Below are 17777 nucleotides of genomic sequence, written 5' to 3'. Positions count from 1 at the left end.
CATTAGTGACACAATGCAGCATAAATACCTGGGAAATGATAAATGCTCATCAAAATTTAAAAATGGTGATGGTTTAACACTAGCTAAAACTTGAAAGCAGCCTATATGCCCATCAATAGAGGAATGCATAAAGAAAATGTGATATATATATATACATATATATATCAGCTATGAAGGATAAGCTTGATTCATTTTTAGAAAAATAGACACACCTTGAGACCATAATGCTAAGTAATATAAATCAGATACAAATGTTAAATATCACGTGGTTTTTCTTACTTGAGGAACCCAAAGTATAAATAATTTAAAGAGCAAAATAAAAGATAGATAATAGGGGCTGGGGATTTAGCTCAGTGGTGCAGCCGCCTGCTTCGCAAGCACAAGGTCCCGAGTTCGATCTCTGGTACCAGAAAAAAAAACAAAAAGAACTAAAAAGATAGACAATAGGAAACAGGGAGGTAGACCTTTTCCAGATGGGAAGGAGATCTAGAGATGGAGAAAGAGGGGAGGGTGGGAAGGGGAAGAAAAAGAATCGAGATGCTCTGTGTACAGAAGCCAACTCCCCAGGAGGGAGTGTCATGTTTCACAAATATGCACTCACAGGAAAAGAGTGCTTTGGGTCTCAGTACTGCTGTAAAGCAGGTCTTCAAGCAAGTGCAATGGAGCGGAAGCCTTACCTGAACAGGTGAGGACTGCAGCTTTGGCAAGTGGAGCAGAGGTGGGAAGTAGCAGCTCTCATTCTGAACCCTGACTCACTCTTTGCCTCACTGATGCAGGAAAGATGAGTTAAAAAACAAAACAAAACAAAACAAAACAGTTTTCAGAGAGCTTGCTTAACCTAATAGACAACAAGGAGACTTTAACATAGTGGTTTTCAAGCTTTTTGGTTTTAGGACCCATTTATACTCTTACAAGTTGAGGACTCCAGCCAGGTGTGGTGCTTGCCTATAAACCCAGCACTTGGGAGGCTGAGGCAGGAAAATCTTGAGTTTGAGGCCAGTTTGGGCTACATAGTGGGTTCAAAGCCAGCCTGAACTATGTGAGATCCATAAAATAAAATGTATTAGAAAAATAAAAAATACTGCATAAACTGGAAAAAATTTCAAAATCCACATATATTTTTAAAAGGTTGAGGATTCCAAAGAACTTTTGCTTATCTGGATTATATTTATCAATATTTACCTTATTAGAAATCAAAGCTGGAAAAATAAGAATATATTTTTTTTGTCTCATTTCTTTTTTTTAAAGAATTAATTAGAAATAACCAGGTGGGTGTAGTGGTGCATGCCTGTAATTCCAACACTTGGAGGGCTGAGGTAGGAGGATCACTGGGAGCTCAAGGCCAGCCTGGACTCCATAGTAAGTTCGAAACCCAGCTCGAACTATATAGTGAGACCCTGTCTCAAAAAACAAAACAACTAATCTATTACAGGTTAATATAACTAACATTTTTTGGGGAGATAGGGTCTCCCTATGTAGTTCAGACTGGTCTTGACCTCATCAAGTACTGGGGTCCAGGCTGGCCTTGAACTTGTGATCCTCCTGCCTCAGCCTCCCAAGTGCTGGGATTATAGGGGTTTACCATCGCACCTGGATTAATACAAGTAACAGTTTTTTGAAGCAAAACATTTACTGGTACATTTTAGATATACATAATGATAACATTCATCATAAGAAATTTGTACCTATACATGATATATCTTGCTTCTTTTTTTCCCATTCTCCTCCCTTCAACCTCTTGTCTCCTCCTTATTTACAAACGCTTTGTTTCCATTTCCCTTCTATTTTTTTCTCTTGTCTCTTCTTTCCTTTCTTTCCCCCGCCCCCTTGTTCTCCTTCTCATTTGAACATTTTCTTCCCATTTCCCAGTATCTATTATATGTTTTGGTCCTTATTTACACTTTTGTTATCTCACCAAGAGTGAAACAATGCAGTATTTAAACATGTGTGCCTGATTTGTCTCACTCAAGAGTATGGTCTCAAGGTGCATACATTTAGCTAGAAATGTCTCAAACTTATCCTTTATGGTAGAGGGATACTCCATTGTATAAAAACCCCCCACATCTTTATCCATTCATTGGTTGATGAGCATTTGGGCTGTTTCCAAGATTTAGCTATTACAAACTGTGCCTCTATAAACATGGGTGTGCAGATAGTGCTGTGGTATGATGCTTTTAACTCTTGGGATGATACCTAAAATGGTCACAGCTGGGTCAAATGGAACCTCTAGTTTTAGTTTTAGTTTTTTTTTTTGTACCGGGGCTCGAACTCGGGTCCTTGCACTTGTGAGGCAGGCAGTGGAACCACTGAGCTAAATCCCAGGCCCTAGTTTTAGTTTTGTGAGGAATCTCCACACTGATTTCTACAGTGGTTGCACTAGTCTGCACTCCCACCAACAGTGGAGAAGGGTTCTTTTTTCCCCACAGCCCCACCAGCATTTGTTATTGGTTGACTAATTGATGACAGCTATTCTTTCTGGAATGAAATGGAATCTTAGTGTTATTTTAGTTTGCATCCCTTGAATGACTAGTGACGTTGAACATTTTTTCATATATTTATTTCCCATTTCTACTTCATCTGAGAAGTGTCTATTCATTTCAGATGTCCATTTTGGGATTGGGTCTTTAAATTTGGGTGTTCTGATTTATTTGAGTTCTTTATATATTCTAGATATTAGTCCTTTGATGAACATCTGGTGAACTTTTTTCCCACACTGTGGGTTGTCTCTGTACTCTGTTGGTGATATCTTTTGCTGTGCAAAAGCTTTTTAATAAGATGAGATCCCACTTATAGATTCTTTGTGATATTGCCTGTGCGATTGAGGTTTTGTTCATAAAGACTTCGGGTGCACCAATGTCTTCAAGAGTTCTACCTATTCTATCTTTCAGCAGATTTAGTGTTTCTGTTTTCATATTTAGATGTTTGATCTATTTTGATTTTAGTTTAGTGCACAGTGAAAGGTTCTAGGGGTCTAGGTTCAATTTTCAGCATGTGGAAAGCCAGTTTTCCTAGCAGCATTTATTAAAGGCTATTATTTCTTCCAGTGAATGTGTTTAGCTCCTTTGTCAAAGATGAGGTGGCTGAGTGTGTCTGGAGTTGTTTCTGCATCTTCTAATCTATTCCATTGATCCTTGAGTCTGTTTTGTTTTTTTTTAATTACTGTAGCTTTGTAGTATAATTTCAAGCCAGGCATTGTGATGCCCCCTGCCTTGCCTTTGTTGCCCAGAATAGCTTTAGCTATTCTAGGTCTCTTCTGGTTCCAAATGAATTTTAGGATTATTTTCTCTAATTCTGTGAGATATGCTACTGGTATTTTGATTTGGATTGCATTAAATCTGAATCACAATTTTAGAAGTATGGGCATTTTCACACTATTCATTCTACCTACCCAAGAACAAGGGATATTTTTCCATTTTCTGATATCCTCTTTGATCTCCTTTTTCAGAGTACTGTAATTTTCCATGTAAAGGCCTTTTACTTCCTTTGTTAGACTGATTCCTAGGTATTTCATTTTTCTTGATGCTATTGTGAAATATGTTATTTCTCTAATTTTTTTTCTCAATGAGTTTGTTATTTGTGTACAGGAATGCTATTGATTTGAGTGTTGACTTTGTATCTTTCTATGCTACTGAATTTGGTTATTAATTGTAGGAGTCTTGGTGGAGCTTTCGGGATCTTCTATGTAGAGTATCATGACATCAGCAAATAATGATAATTTAACTTCTTTCTTTTCTATCCATATTGCTTTTATTTCTTTCTCTTATCAAATTGCTGTGGCTAATGTTTCCAGAACTATATTGAATGAGTGGTGACCGTGGACATCCTTGTCTCGTTCCTGATTTTAGAGCGAAAGCTTTCAGTTTTTGTCCATTTAGTATGATGTTGGCTGTTGGTTTGTCATATATGGCTTTTATCAGATTGATATAAAGACCATCTATTTCAATTTTTAGTAGGGTTTTTATCATGAATGGATGTTGGACTACAACTAATATTTTTATAAGAAATAACTGCACTTCCCAGAACAAACATTAAATGAGAAGAGTATTAAGGTTTTGCAAATCTCTTTGAAGTATGGCTTAATAGGATGGAGCTGGGTTCTTCTCTCTGTTTCTGCACCAGGTCTGTTGCAGTATCATGCATCACGTAACCTCTGGAAAACTCCATGGTTCATTCATGGAAGAAGGGTGAAAAAGCAAATAACATTTTCTCTTTTTCTCTTTTTCAAATGTTTTATTCATTGGGAACTAGTCTTGATCTTATGGGCTTTCTGAAAGGGTCTACAGAACTTGCAGAAAACTGAGAGTTTAAAAGATTAAAGCTCATTCATTGTAAGCAAATATATGTAGTTGAAGACAAATCATTTATATTTCTACATTAATTAATTGCTTAATGGGATGGAGCTCTGCTGGGATTCCAAGTTGTACTTGAAATTAATGAGGCAGAACTTCTGTAAGAATTATAATTCTCAGCTTTCACTGACTTGGACTGGTCTTATACCCTGTGGGTTTTACTACACTTTTATAGGAATCTTTGATTAGGTGCATTTGGCAGTTGCCTTTAGATTTCCAGCTCAGTTGCAAAAATTTTGTTTGGCACTTTGTGTTTCTTGGCCTTTCCTGCTGCTGGTTGGGAATGTGGTGATTAAATTGCAGGATGTGATTTAAGCATTGCTTGACTTTCATGTCATATTTTATCTACTAGAGAGAAAAGAATAGTATTGAAAAATAGAACAGAAATCCTTCTAATTGAATGTCTCTCAATACACAGCTGTCAAAGTATATTAGGTTGTAACATTCTATAAAATATTTGCATGAAGATTGGGAATGCCTAGGAAGGCTTGAAGGGCTGTACCTTTTAGTAACTCAGTAACAAAGAATCTCCTGTTTTATTTTGAACCCCAAAGTGGATATTTTGCAGATTATGTTGTGACAAGGAATTTAACTTCACAGTCTTTGGGATTATTAGATACGATGTAGCTCATGGGAACTTCAGGACTCAATATGCTGTAATCATACTTAGAAATATAGGAGGAAACTACTCAATGTGTCAAATTTTCTGGGGAAAAGTATTTTTGTTATGTAGATCAAGCAATTCCAAATTCTCTTCATAAACAAACCTGTGTCTGGTATAATAGCAAAATTGATGTTTGGTAACCATATTCACTTTTTAAGTGATGGTCTGTTAAAATTTTTATTTGCATTTCTTGAATTTGCATCTCCTGGTTCTGGGAAAAGGCCAGGAATATGAAAAAGGAGAATTTTGAGTGGCTGGCCTATTTGCCGATGATAATCAATGGGCCAAAATATACACTGTAATTTGATAGTTTCCTGCAGTTACATAGATTTGGCCAGCAGAGAGCAGGAGAGCAAATGCAGCACCTTGCTGAGGATACCACAGATGCTGTGCAACTGGTGAGAGTTCCAAGGCCTGGATCCTATGCATGGCAATGCCTTCCTGAATGGGAGATGCATCGCAGTTCTGAGAGGCCAGCTGGCCTTTGACTTGGCTGATGGTCTCCTGTAGGAAGAAAGCTCCAGTGTTAGCAGGTCTTCTGATTTTCCAAGAGAAGAAAACTTTCCAAGTTTCTCTCTGAAACTCGCATTTTATTTATCTATTTTTGACAGGGTCTCAGTAAGTTAACTCAGTCAGTCTCAAACTCATGATTTTCCTGCTTCAGCCTCCTGAGTGCTGAGATTATAGGTGAGCACCACCATGGTGGGCTAAATTTGCTACTTTAAAAGCATTACTGGGCCGGGGATTTAGCTCAGTGGTGCCACTGCCTGCCTCTCAAGTGCAAGGTCTGGAGTTCGATCCCGGTACAAAAAAAAAGCATTACTTGAGAACTTCTGGGAAGATGGGAAAATGGTAAGCGGCAGCAAGTCGGCCTCTCCAAGATTCAGAATCCAGACACTGGAAAATAACAACTTGAGGAAGAGAAGAAGGAGGGAGGTGGATCTAGGAAGCATCTGAAAGGAAAATTGGAGCCCTCAGAGAAAATGAAGAGACAGATTTCAGTGCAGAAAAAGGAGGAAGCAATCTGTACTTTCCCTCTGGCTCCCAGCTCATGGTGTGAGAGAGGATTGAATCTACAGAAAAACAGTGAAGTCAGGTGTCTCCAGAAGCCTCCAGAAAGAAATATACCAGGGGAAGGAAGCAGTGGATGCTGGGTGCTACAACAGCTGGTGAGTGGACCTCTGTTGTGCTAAGGCAGCAGATGCAGAAGATGATGCAGGTACCCTGAAAATTTGCATTAGGAGGTGCCAAGATGTAGAAGTTGCTCCTGTTTTCTTGAAGGAATATGAGGTGAATCCATCAAACAAAAGGGGGCAAAGGACAGAAAGTTTGAGGAATTGAGATCATTAAGACATGACTGCACTGAAATAGGATTGCAGATAAGGTTGGAGAGCTGATTTCTAATGTTATAAGCCAGCCCACTTGTGAGGGGTGTGTAGCAGGTATGGCTTTACAGATGTGGACATGGAGAAGGGGGATGGTAGGGTTCTGCAGGCCTGGGGCTTTGACAACTCTGGAAACAAATGAAGACAGGCATATTGACATTAGGAAAGGTCCTTCCCCATTTCTGCCCTATGGTGGATACATCTGGGGCTCCTTGGTGATCTGAGGCTGGTGAATGCAAGTTGAATTTGGATTTGAAATCTTAGTGTTATACCCCACATCCTTCTAGAAGTGGCCATTACCTTCCCATCTCTGTTATTCAGGAGATCCCAGAGCCCAGCAGAATGTGAAGTCATTCTTTCTTCCTGGGCCCTTGGCTGACCCACAATGGATTTATACTGGGTCACTCTCCACACAGGGTAATGCTGACTGGGCTTCTGAGACTCATTTCTGTCACACCTGTATGTATCCCACTGGCCTTAGAAGTAGAAAAGTTTTGTGACAGGGAAGATAATTGAACCTAATGGTTGCCTTCTGGGATTCCTGATTCAATAACTGCAAAGCCACACACATCTCAGCTGGGATTCATTTCTAGCTTATTGTCTGCTGGATGCCTCCTGGTGGTCAGTCCTCAGGTGTAGTGTCTGTGATGGAGGTGCCCTGCTCACAGGCTGGGAAAGGGCCTCTGGGGAGAGAGTAGATACAGTGGCCTTGCCCCTAAGTGGTTGTCTGCACATGGTGAGCAGCTTCTCTAGAGCTCCAGAGGCCCTGAGTCCCCTGAGCTGCTTCTTCAACTGACTCTCTGGCTCTTTATTTTAACATGGATGCTTTCCTTGTATTTTTAAAATCAATTTTTAGTTGTATAAATTCATGAATGAATTCTAAAAATTAAATGTGAAAAATAGAACCATTTTTCCCTTGGATTGCTCTCTGTAATTACAGTCCTCTCTGTTCCCAGAGGTGATAGCTGATGCTAGTTTAGTACATATCTTTGTAGACTATTGGATTTGCCTACTGTATTATTTAAGATTACATTTGGCTTTAGGAGATGGAGAAATCTCCAATAAAAATAGCTTAAATAAGTTAGCATTTTTTCCTGGTATAAAGAAAGCCTAACCCAGAGGAGGCTTCTGGGTCAGCATGCCACAGCTCCCAGGACAGAGGAGGCTTCTGGGTAGGTGTGCCACAGCTCCCAGCACAGAGGAGGCTTCCGAGTCAATATGCCATAGCTCCCAGCACAGAGGAGGTGAGCTGCGTGTGTGCCAGGAGCATCCCCCCCCCCATTGAAATGAGAAGACATGTAAACAAGCCTCAGAACCAGACTTCCAGATCACCTACAGCAACCCCAAAGTGAAATGAGATCGAACACTCTGATACTCAACAACCTGGACTCCCTGAACTAGCATTGAAAGAGGGTCTGGAAAAAATGAAATCAAAAATAATTTTTCACATAACAGCAGAGATTGTGCCCATAGTGTAAGACATGATTAATAAATCTAGAGAGGACACAGATAAAAAAAATAGAGCAGCTGAGGAACATGATGGAATCCCAACAGGAAACAAATGGAATCTATAAACAGATGCAAACAGATTTCTAGGAGATTAAAAACTCCATTGAAAGTCTAGAATGACTTTCAGAATGAGCAGAATGAGCCAATCTGAAGACAGAATTTCAGATATAAAAGACAAGATTGCAATTAGTGACCAGGAAAAGAAAAATTTCTTTAAAATTGTAAGGGACCACGAGAAATCAAACCAGCAGCTGCTAGATAATACAAAGAAGAATAACATAAGACTGCCTGGAGACAATGAAGAAAGAGGAGAGAATGCAGATGACATAAAAAAACTGTTCACAGAAGTGATGGCAGAAAACTTCCCAAGCAGGGGAAAAGAACTTGACATACAGATAAGTGAGGCATATAGGACTCCAACTAGCCTTGATCAAAAAAAAAAAATGTACACATAGGCATATAATTGTTAAGATTCCAGAAACCCAACAGAAGAACAAAGTTCTACAAGCAGTGAGAGAAAAGAAACAAATCACATACAAAGGAAAGCCCATCAGAATCACAGCAGACTTCTCAATGCAAACCTTCAAGGCAAGAAGAGCTCAGAGTGATGTATTCCAAGCCCTAAAGGAAAACAGCCCCCAACCCAGATTGATGTACCCTGCAAAACTATCTTTCAGAATTGATGGTGAAATAAGATACTTTCGTGACAAAGAGCACCTTAGGAATTTCATGAATACCAAACCAGCACTCCAAAAAGTTTTAGACAAAATCCTAAGAAAAGACAATGAGGATCACAACCCAAGGAAACCCAGCAGAATGAATCCACCAGGCATGACAAGAAATTAAAAACAAAGGAGGAGAATCCAACAAAAAGAAAGTCATGACAAAAATAAGTCAATATGTATCAGTTGTAACCATCAATGTTAATGGTCTCAACTCACCAATCAAAAGAAATAGACTAGCAGAATGGGTCAAGAAGCAAGATCCAACAATATACTGCATACAAGAAACACACTTAATTCAAAATGAAACTCATAGACTGAAAGGTAAAGGGTGGGAAACAGTACTCCATGTGACAGGAGCCTGAAAAAAAGCAGGAGTAGCCATCTTCTTTGCAGACCAAGTGGATTTCAAACCCACACTGATTAAGAGAGATAAAGAAGGACCCTACATCCTTGTAAAGGGAACAATCCAAGAGGAAGAGATGATAATCATAAATATCTATGCACCAAACACTAGTGCACCCAACTATATAAAACAAATACTAATGGACATGAAAAAATCATACAGGCACTAATGCAATAGTAGTGGGGGACCTCAATACCCCCATGTCACAAATAGATCAACTAGATAAAAAATAAGGAACAAAATACTAGAACTCAAACTCTTGAACAAATGAACTTAACAGATGTTTACAGAGTGTTCCACCCCACAAAATCAGAATACACATTCTTTTCAGCTTCACATGGGCCGTTCTCCAAAATAGACCACATACTCACTCATAGAACATTTTTAGGTAAGTGCAAAGGAATTGAAGTTATCCCCTGTATATTATCAGATCATAGTGTGATGAAATTGGAGATCCGTAGCAAAAGAAACTCAAAAAATTTCATAAACACATGGAAACTGAACAACACACTTCTGAATAACCAATGGGTCACAGAGAAAATTAAAGAAGAAATCAGACATTTCCTTCAATTAAATGACAATGACAATAAAACATATCAGAATCTGTGGGACACAATGAAAGCAGTCTTACATGGGAAATTCATAGCAGTGAATACACATATTAGGAAAACAGAGCAAGCCCAATTAAACAACCTGATGCTGAACCTCAAGCTTCTAGAAAAAGAAGAGCAGGACAAACCCAAAGCCCATAGAAAGCAGGAAATTATAAAGATCAGGGCAGAAATCAATGCAGTGGAGCCTAGGAGAACAATACAAAAAAAAACAATGAAGCCAAGAGTTGGTTCTTTGAAAGAATAAACAAAATTGACAAACCCTTGGCCAACCTAATCAGAAAAAGGAAAGAAAAGGCCCAAATCCATCCAATTAGAAATGAAAAGGGTGAAATTACAATGGACCCAGCAGAAATCCAGAGGATTAACAATACCTACTTTGAGAACCTATATGCCAGTAAGATGGAAAACACAGAAGAAATGGACAGATTCCTATACACGTATGAACTACCAAAGTTGAATGAAGAAGATCTAAAAATTCTAAACAACCCAATATCAACCAATGAAATTGAAAATGTAATTAAAAACTCACCAACCAAATAAAGCCCAGGTCCTGATGGCCTCACCGCTGAATTCTACAAGACATTTAGAGAGGAACTACTGCCACTTCTGTTTAAACTCTTCAATGAAATTGAAAGGGAAGCAATACTCCCAAATTCACTCCTGGAAGCAAGCATCACCTTGATCCCCAAAGTAGAGAAAGACCCAGCCGAAAAAGAGAACTATAGGCCAATCTCACTAATGAACATAAATGCAAAAGCCCTTACTAAGATACTGGCAAATAGAGTGCAGAAGATCATCAAGAAGATCATACACCCTGACCAAGTGGGATTCATCCCAGGGATACAGGGATAATTCAACATATGCAAATCAATCAATGTAATACACTACATCAATAGAGCCAAGGACAAAAACCACATGATCATCTCAATAGATGCAGAAAAAGCATTTGACAAAATCCATGCATTTATGATTAAAAACTACAAAAAATTGGAATAGATGGTCTCTACCTCAGTCTGATAAAAGCCATCTATGAAAAACCAACAGCCAATATCATACTAAATGGTCAAAAATTGAAATCTTTCACACTAAAATCAGGAACAAGACAAGGATGTCCACTATCACCACTCTTGTTCAATATAGTTTTGGAAACATTAGCTCCAGCAATTAGACAAGCGAAAGAAATAAAAGGAATAAAGATAGGTAATGAAGAAGTCAAACTGTCATTATTTGCAGATGACATGATACTCTATATAGAAGACCCCAAAGACTCCACCAAAAGTCTTCTAGGCTTAATAACCAAATTCAGTAGAATAGCTGGAAACAAGGTCATCACACAAAAATCAATAGCTTTCCTCTTCATGAACAACAGACTCACTGAGAGAGAAATAGGGAAAATAATTCCTTTCACAATAGCATCCAAAAAACTGAAATACCTAGGAATCAACCTAACGAAAGACATCAAAGACCTCTTCTCTGAAAACTATAGCACTCTGAAAAGAGAGGTTGAAGATGATGTCAGAAAATGGACAGACATCCCCTGCTCCTGGGTAGGAAGGCTTAATATAGTGAAAATGGCCATACTTCCAAAACTGCTATATAGATTTAATGCAATTCCAATTGGGATCACAGCAGCATACTTCACGGACCTTGAGAAAACAATCCAAAAATTCATTTGGAACAAGAAGAGACCCAGAATAGCAAAAGCAATTCTAGGTAACAGAGACATGGCAGGGGGCATTACTACCCCCAACTTGCAACTATACTGCAAAGCTATTGTGATAAAAACAGCATGGTGCTGGCAAAGAAACAGACCCGAGGAACAGTGGAACAGATTAGAAGATGCAGAAACAACTCCAGACGCACTCAGCCACCTCATCTTCAACAAAGGAGCCAAACACCCTCACTGGAGGAAAGATAGCCTCTTTAATAAATAGTGCTGGAGAAATTGGGTTTCTACTTACCAAAGACTAAAACGAGACCTATATCTCTCACCATGCACTAAGCTAAAATCAAAATGGATTAAAGATCTAAATATTAAAACAGAAATGCTGAACCGGCTGGAACAGAAGTTAGGTAGAACTCTTGAAGACATTGGTGTAGGAAAAGATTTTATGAACAAAACCTCAGTTGCCCATGAACTAGCACAAACAATCTACAAGTGGGATCTCTTCTTATTAAAAAGCTTCTGCACAGCAAGAGAAACCACCAGCAGTGTGAAAAGACAACCCACAATGTGGGAAAAAAATCTTCACCTGCTCTTCCTCAGACAAAGGTCTACTATCTCGAATCTATAAAGAACTTAAAAAGATCAGACCTCCCAAATTTAAAGACCCAATCCAAAAATGGGCATCTGAAATGAACAGACATTTCTCAGACAAAGAAGTAGAAATAGCAAATAAATACATGAAAAAATGTTCAACATCACTGGTCATTCAAGAGATGCAAATGAAAACAACACTGAGATTCCACTTCACTCCATAAAGAATGGCTGCTATCAAGAATTCAACCAATAACAAATGCTGGCGGGGCTGTGGGGAAAGAGGAACCCTGCTCCACTGCTGGTGGGAGTGTAGACTGGTGCAACCATTGTGGAAATCAGTATGAAATCAGTATTCTGTTTCATTGCCTCAAAGAACTAGGACTGGAAGTCCCCTTTCATCTAGCTATTCCTCTGCTGGGTATCTTTCCCAAAGAATTAAAAGAATCATACCATAGTGATATATGTGCACCCATGTTCATAGCAGCACAGTTTGTAATAGCTAAAACTTGGAAACAGCCCAAATGCCCATCAACTGGAGACTGAATAAAGAAAATGTGTTTTTTTTTTAAAAAATGAAATGGAGTACTACTCAGCCATAAAAAAAGAGAAATTAGAGACATTTATAGCTAAATGGATGCACATTGAAGCGATACTCTTCAGTGAAATAAATAGGGCACACGTGTAAATACTGAATAGTTACTCTAGTGTGAGAAACTGAAAGTGTAAATAAGGACTAAAACGTATAATAGATAATGTGAAATAGGAAGAAAAGGGGCAAAGGGGAAGGGGAAGTGGGAGGGGTAGGGGATAGAAAAGAAGGGAATGGAAGTAATATGAGAAAATGAAAAAATGGAAACAAAGTCTTTGTAAATAGAGAGGGATGGAGGGGTTGAAGGGAAGTCAGGGGAAGGGGGAAAAATAAGAACCAAGAGAGATTATGTAAAGGTGCAAATTTCCAATGGTGATTGTCGTTATATCGTGTACTTAAAATGTACCAATAAAGCGATTAAAAAAAAAAGTCTAGAAGCAGACAGGCCAGGGCTGGTATGACAGTTCCATCATGTCATCATGGATCCAGGCCTTACTCTGCTGTGGTATCCTTTGTGTGTTGTCTCCATCCTCAAGGTCCTCTCATGGTCCAATGTGATGGGAATTATCTAGCCATTTTATTTGCATCTCAGCCCGGATGTAGAGAGCAGGAAGGAGGTCTTATTTGCGTACACTTTAGATTACATTTCATTGACTAGAATTTAGTCAGAAGGCCAGATCTAGCTTCAAGAGATGCTGGAGCTGTTGGCTTTCAGCTGAATTTATTGCCACAAATAGAAATAAAAGTATTTTTACTAAATGATAGGGGGAGAAGGTAATTAGCAATAAATCTGTCATGCATATATGTATAAAAGTGTATAACATTACTCTTGTTATGTCACATAGTTTTGAACTTTTTCCTAGATCATTGTTTTAGAAATCTTGGCCGGGGATTTTGCTCAGTGGTTCCGCCGCCTGCCTTGCAAGCACAAGGACCCGAGTTTGATCCCCAGTACCAAAAAACTACAAAAAAATTAAAGTCTCAGCATGTTAGAACATTTAGGTCTGTACCTCCTTCACTATTATTTAGTTTTCCATGTTATAAAAATATTATTTGTTTAGTTATTTTTCCATGGGTGATGGTTTGACTTTCCCAATAGCTAGGTGCTGTCCTCCCCACATCCAAAGGTGGGGAACAGACACATGAAAGAGGTTAAGTGAATTGTCCAGGTTGCATGGGGCTGGACATAGGGCTGACTAAGGTCTCTTAACCACTCTGGAATACTGGGTGTTACTAAGGTATTTAAATATTAAAAACACAAAGTATCATAGAATCTTTCCATATGTAAAGCACTCTGATAGCCAGGTGTCTATTTGGAGTGGAGGGACAAAAGAAATGAATGGAGAGGGATTAAGTTCTTCAGCCCAGTCATTGCCTTCAGGGTCCAGCTCACTGCTGAAGTGTGTATGACTTACCCAGTGCTGGCCAAAACACTTTCTATCAACAATGACCTTGCATTTTGTATTGAGCACTGTGTGCTATGGCAATTCCTGGGTGGGAGGATCCCCTTGCCTGGTAGAGGAAGGTTGAGACAATTTACAGAGAAGCCATCACCTGCAAGAGCCTCACAATCTCCTTCCTTCCACTTTTGTCCTGCTTGGCACCTGGGATGATCATTTAAATGAAATGATCATTAAACAAAAATTAATATCAGTAACCTCTAACTATAGTGCCTCTTGCTGGAATAGGCCAGCACTGATTCCCACTTTAGGATCTTTGTACAATATTTGCTCTTTCTCTACAGTGTTTCTTGGGGAGACCTCCCAGCAGGCTTCAAATCATATTCAGGTGCTGGGGTATTCCCTTCAGTGTTTCTGCTTACATGGTAAATCACCAGCCATGTTTTCATTGTCCTCTCATCTCTTTATGGCACTGGATGAATGCTCTTGTGGGAGGACAGCAGAGTGTGTACTCCACTAGGCGGAGCCCTTGTCTTTGCACAGTGGTACAATGAATGCATACATACAGCTCTTGCAGAATATGGTTTAATTTTCTTTTAAGTAGGCTCTTTTGGAATCTGCTTTTTTTATTGTGTAAAGGAAAATTAATATGATCAAGTAACTATTATGTGCCAGCTATTGTACCAGTTACTTGTCTCTATGCTCTTGTGCAAAACTCACAATAATACCATGAGGAAGCTATTGTTTCCAATGAGATAAGAAACCTGAGGTAACTGGTGAAGTCAGAACCTGAGCTTAGGGTCCTTCCAATACTCATGCCCTTCCTATGGCCCTAGAATCTAGTGTTTTAAATAACTATCTACTTGTGGGATACTTCACAGTCAAGTTCTTAAAGACCCAGGAGCAAATTGTCCCCAAAATAAACACAGGGCTGGAGGGGCATGAGGTATGTGCCATCAACAAAATGCCTTCAAGAAACACTGGGCACCTACACTTACATCTTTTAAAGTTTTTGAACAGAATCCCAATTGCACAAAAAATAACATCAAGAATCAACAGATGGGATTATAACAAATTAAAAAGCTTCTGCCTAGCAAAGGAAACAATGGGGTGAAGAGACAACCTATAGAATGGGAAAAAGATTGCCAGCTGCTCCTCAGAGGACTAATACCTAAGTATACAAATCACTCAAAAAATTAGACTCCCTCAATATATAAGACCCCATCAAAAATGGACAATTGAAATGAATAGACACTTCTCACAAAAAGTACAAATGGCCAATAAATACATGAAAAAATGTTCAACATAACTACCTATGAGATGAATGCAAATTAAACAACACTGAGATTTTACCTTACTCCAGAAAGAATGACTGTTATTAATCAAATGACAAATGCTGGCAAGGATGTAGGCAAAAAGGAATTTTCTATATCATTGGTAGGAATGTAAACTAGTGCAAACTCTATGGGAATCAGTATGGAGAGTCCCCAAAAACTAAAAATAGAAATTTCATTTGACCCAGTTAGTCCCCTTCTATGTATCTTCCTGAAAGAGTTGAAGACATCATATTACAGTGATCCATGCATGCCTATGTTTATAGCAGCACAATTCATAATAGCTAAATATAAGGAGCAGCCTAAATATCCATCAACCGATGAATGGATACAGAAAATGTGGTATATTTATTCAATGGAGAACTACTCAGTCATAAAGAAGGATAAACTTGAGTCATTTGTAGGAAAATAGATGCCCCTTGAGACTACAATGTTAAGTGAAATAAATCAGACACACAAGCCTAAATATCTTATTTCTCATATATGAGAAACTCAAAATGTAAATAAAGGGCAAAATAAAAGATAGATAATAGGAAGTAAGGAGATCTTTCTCAAATGGGAGAGGGATTGAGAGATGCAATGAGAAGGGAAGGAAGGGAGAGGAAGGGGATAAAAAGAACTGAGCTATGTTGGTTCATGTGCCCACTCCCCATGATGAATGTGGTCATTATATACTGCAAACATGTAATAAATTTTTAGAAATTAAAAGAAAAACTGGGCATGAATTCCTGCCATTCTTGGTAAAATGAAGTTCTTTTCTTGGTGCTGGGGCTGCAGTACATCAGCTCTTTATTTTTACCTTTTAAAAATGCAAAGCAGTCACAGGCTTGTCGCTGGGTATCTTCATAGTAAATGGTGCAGTATCTGTCCCACTCAGCTCCCAGGCTGCCCTTTTTTGCCACTAAATACACTTTTTTTTTTTTTAGGATGGGCCCCACTTGGCAGGCGATCACGCACGTGTTATGTCAATGTATTTAAAAAGTAGGTAATTCATTTGTTAAATGAATACTGCAATTATTAATTTCAATTTATCCTGTTTATTGGGAACAGCTGTTCATTAACATTTATTTAACTGCTAATTTTAGAGCCAAACTAATTACCTCAAACACACAGCGCTGTGGTATCCTGAATAGAGAAGCGTTCTGACAGCTCTGCGTGCCAGAATGTAAAAATAGCTCTCTCCAGGGTGCTATTCTGCAGGTGGCCAGGAGGGGGCTCTCTTCAACTGGAGTTCAGACCCTGTGCTGCCCACGCGTTCATTATGACAGAAATACTAAAGGATAGTCGAAGGCCAGAGTGGCACGTTATCCCAGGGGCTGGACAGTGCTCTAATAAAGATGATGGAATGGGAAGGTGTAAGAACATCCACATCCGTGGATAACTTTTTTTTTTTTAAGTTTGACTGACACGTATTTATGCAAATCTTTCTCTGTGGTGAGAAAGACTGTTAAGCGTGATGATGAATGGCCATGACCTCTCGAGCTGAGGTTCTGGAGGATCCTGAGGGTAGGAAAGAGGCTGGCAGGGCGAAATGGAGCTGTTTCTCCGAGGAGTGGAGTTTTGTCATATGGGGCTGTGGACCCAGGATGGTCAGAAGTCTAATTTTCCAAGTGAAGCCCAAGTATATATGCTTTTACATGAAATGTCCTGAAATTTAGATGCTAGCTTACATTTATTTTATTTATTACTTATTTATTTATTGTGTTACTGGTGATTGAACTCAGGACTTTGCACTTCACCACTGAGCTACATCCCCAGCCCTTACATTTATTTTATTTTTTTGTGTGTAAATTATGGTTTTTATTGACATGGATCATTATCACTGTGTATAAGAGCAGACTTCCCTGTGGGGTGCAGGTGTGCTCAGTTTGCAGAAACCATGTGCTTGGGGTGTGACTGCTTCTCAGGTTCACAGCTTGCTTTGGCAAACTGTCCAGGATAAAACTGAGAAGCTGTAGTCTAGGGTATCTTAAATCTAATAGACGCTACTAAGAAGTTTAACAGCAGGGAACTGTGCTTCAAGGACCCCAGGATAAAGAACAACAATCGACTGTTTATGTTCAGCATGTAGTTTAATTTTTTTTTTTTGGGTAGCGGGGATTGAACTCCGGTCCTTGCGCTTGCAAGGCAGGTGGCAGAACCACTGAGCTAAATCCCCGGCCCCCTAATATGTATTTTAAAAAATATTCTCATCTAGTTCTGCCAGCCATGCTGTGAGGCAGGTGGAGGAATTGTTTTTATGTATGTATGTATGGAATTTGGTTGGTTGTTTTTTTTTTTTTTTTTTTTTACAAAAAAATCCTTTATTCAAAAATAGGACATTTTCAAAAAAGAGAAAACTCTTATATACAGCTACTTAGTTTAGAAACAGTCAAAAACACAATAAAATAAATCCAGATTTAGAAATTATGATTTATAACATAAACAATACTGGTGCTGAACAACAGTTTAGATGTATGATTCTTTTTGTCACGTCTCATTTTAATAATTCACATTTGTTAAAACCAGTGGTTGGGACTAAAGAAAGGCCTTAATTCTACCCTGG

At 38.8% G+C, this 17777-nt stretch overlaps 1 long non-coding RNA gene across 4 annotated transcripts in view; it reads left to right on the top strand.

The window, feature by feature from the left end:
• LOC110351102 (uncharacterized) overlaps positions 1–17777 on the top strand; it is a 110612-nt gene that overhangs the window by 9540 nt on the left and 83295 nt on the right. The gene's annotated exons all lie outside the window — the stretch shown is intronic.

This window comes from Heterocephalus glaber, unplaced genomic scaffold (assembly GCF_053883595.1).
Source record: "Heterocephalus glaber isolate CG9 unplaced genomic scaffold, H.glaber_assembly_v1.0 deba00001463, whole genome shotgun sequence".
In the NCBI taxonomy this organism is placed as follows: Eukaryota; Metazoa; Chordata; class Mammalia; order Rodentia; family Bathyergidae; genus Heterocephalus; species Heterocephalus glaber.
Note: the sequence above shows the minus strand (reverse complement) of the source record. Positions and strands in the feature narration are given on the sequence as shown.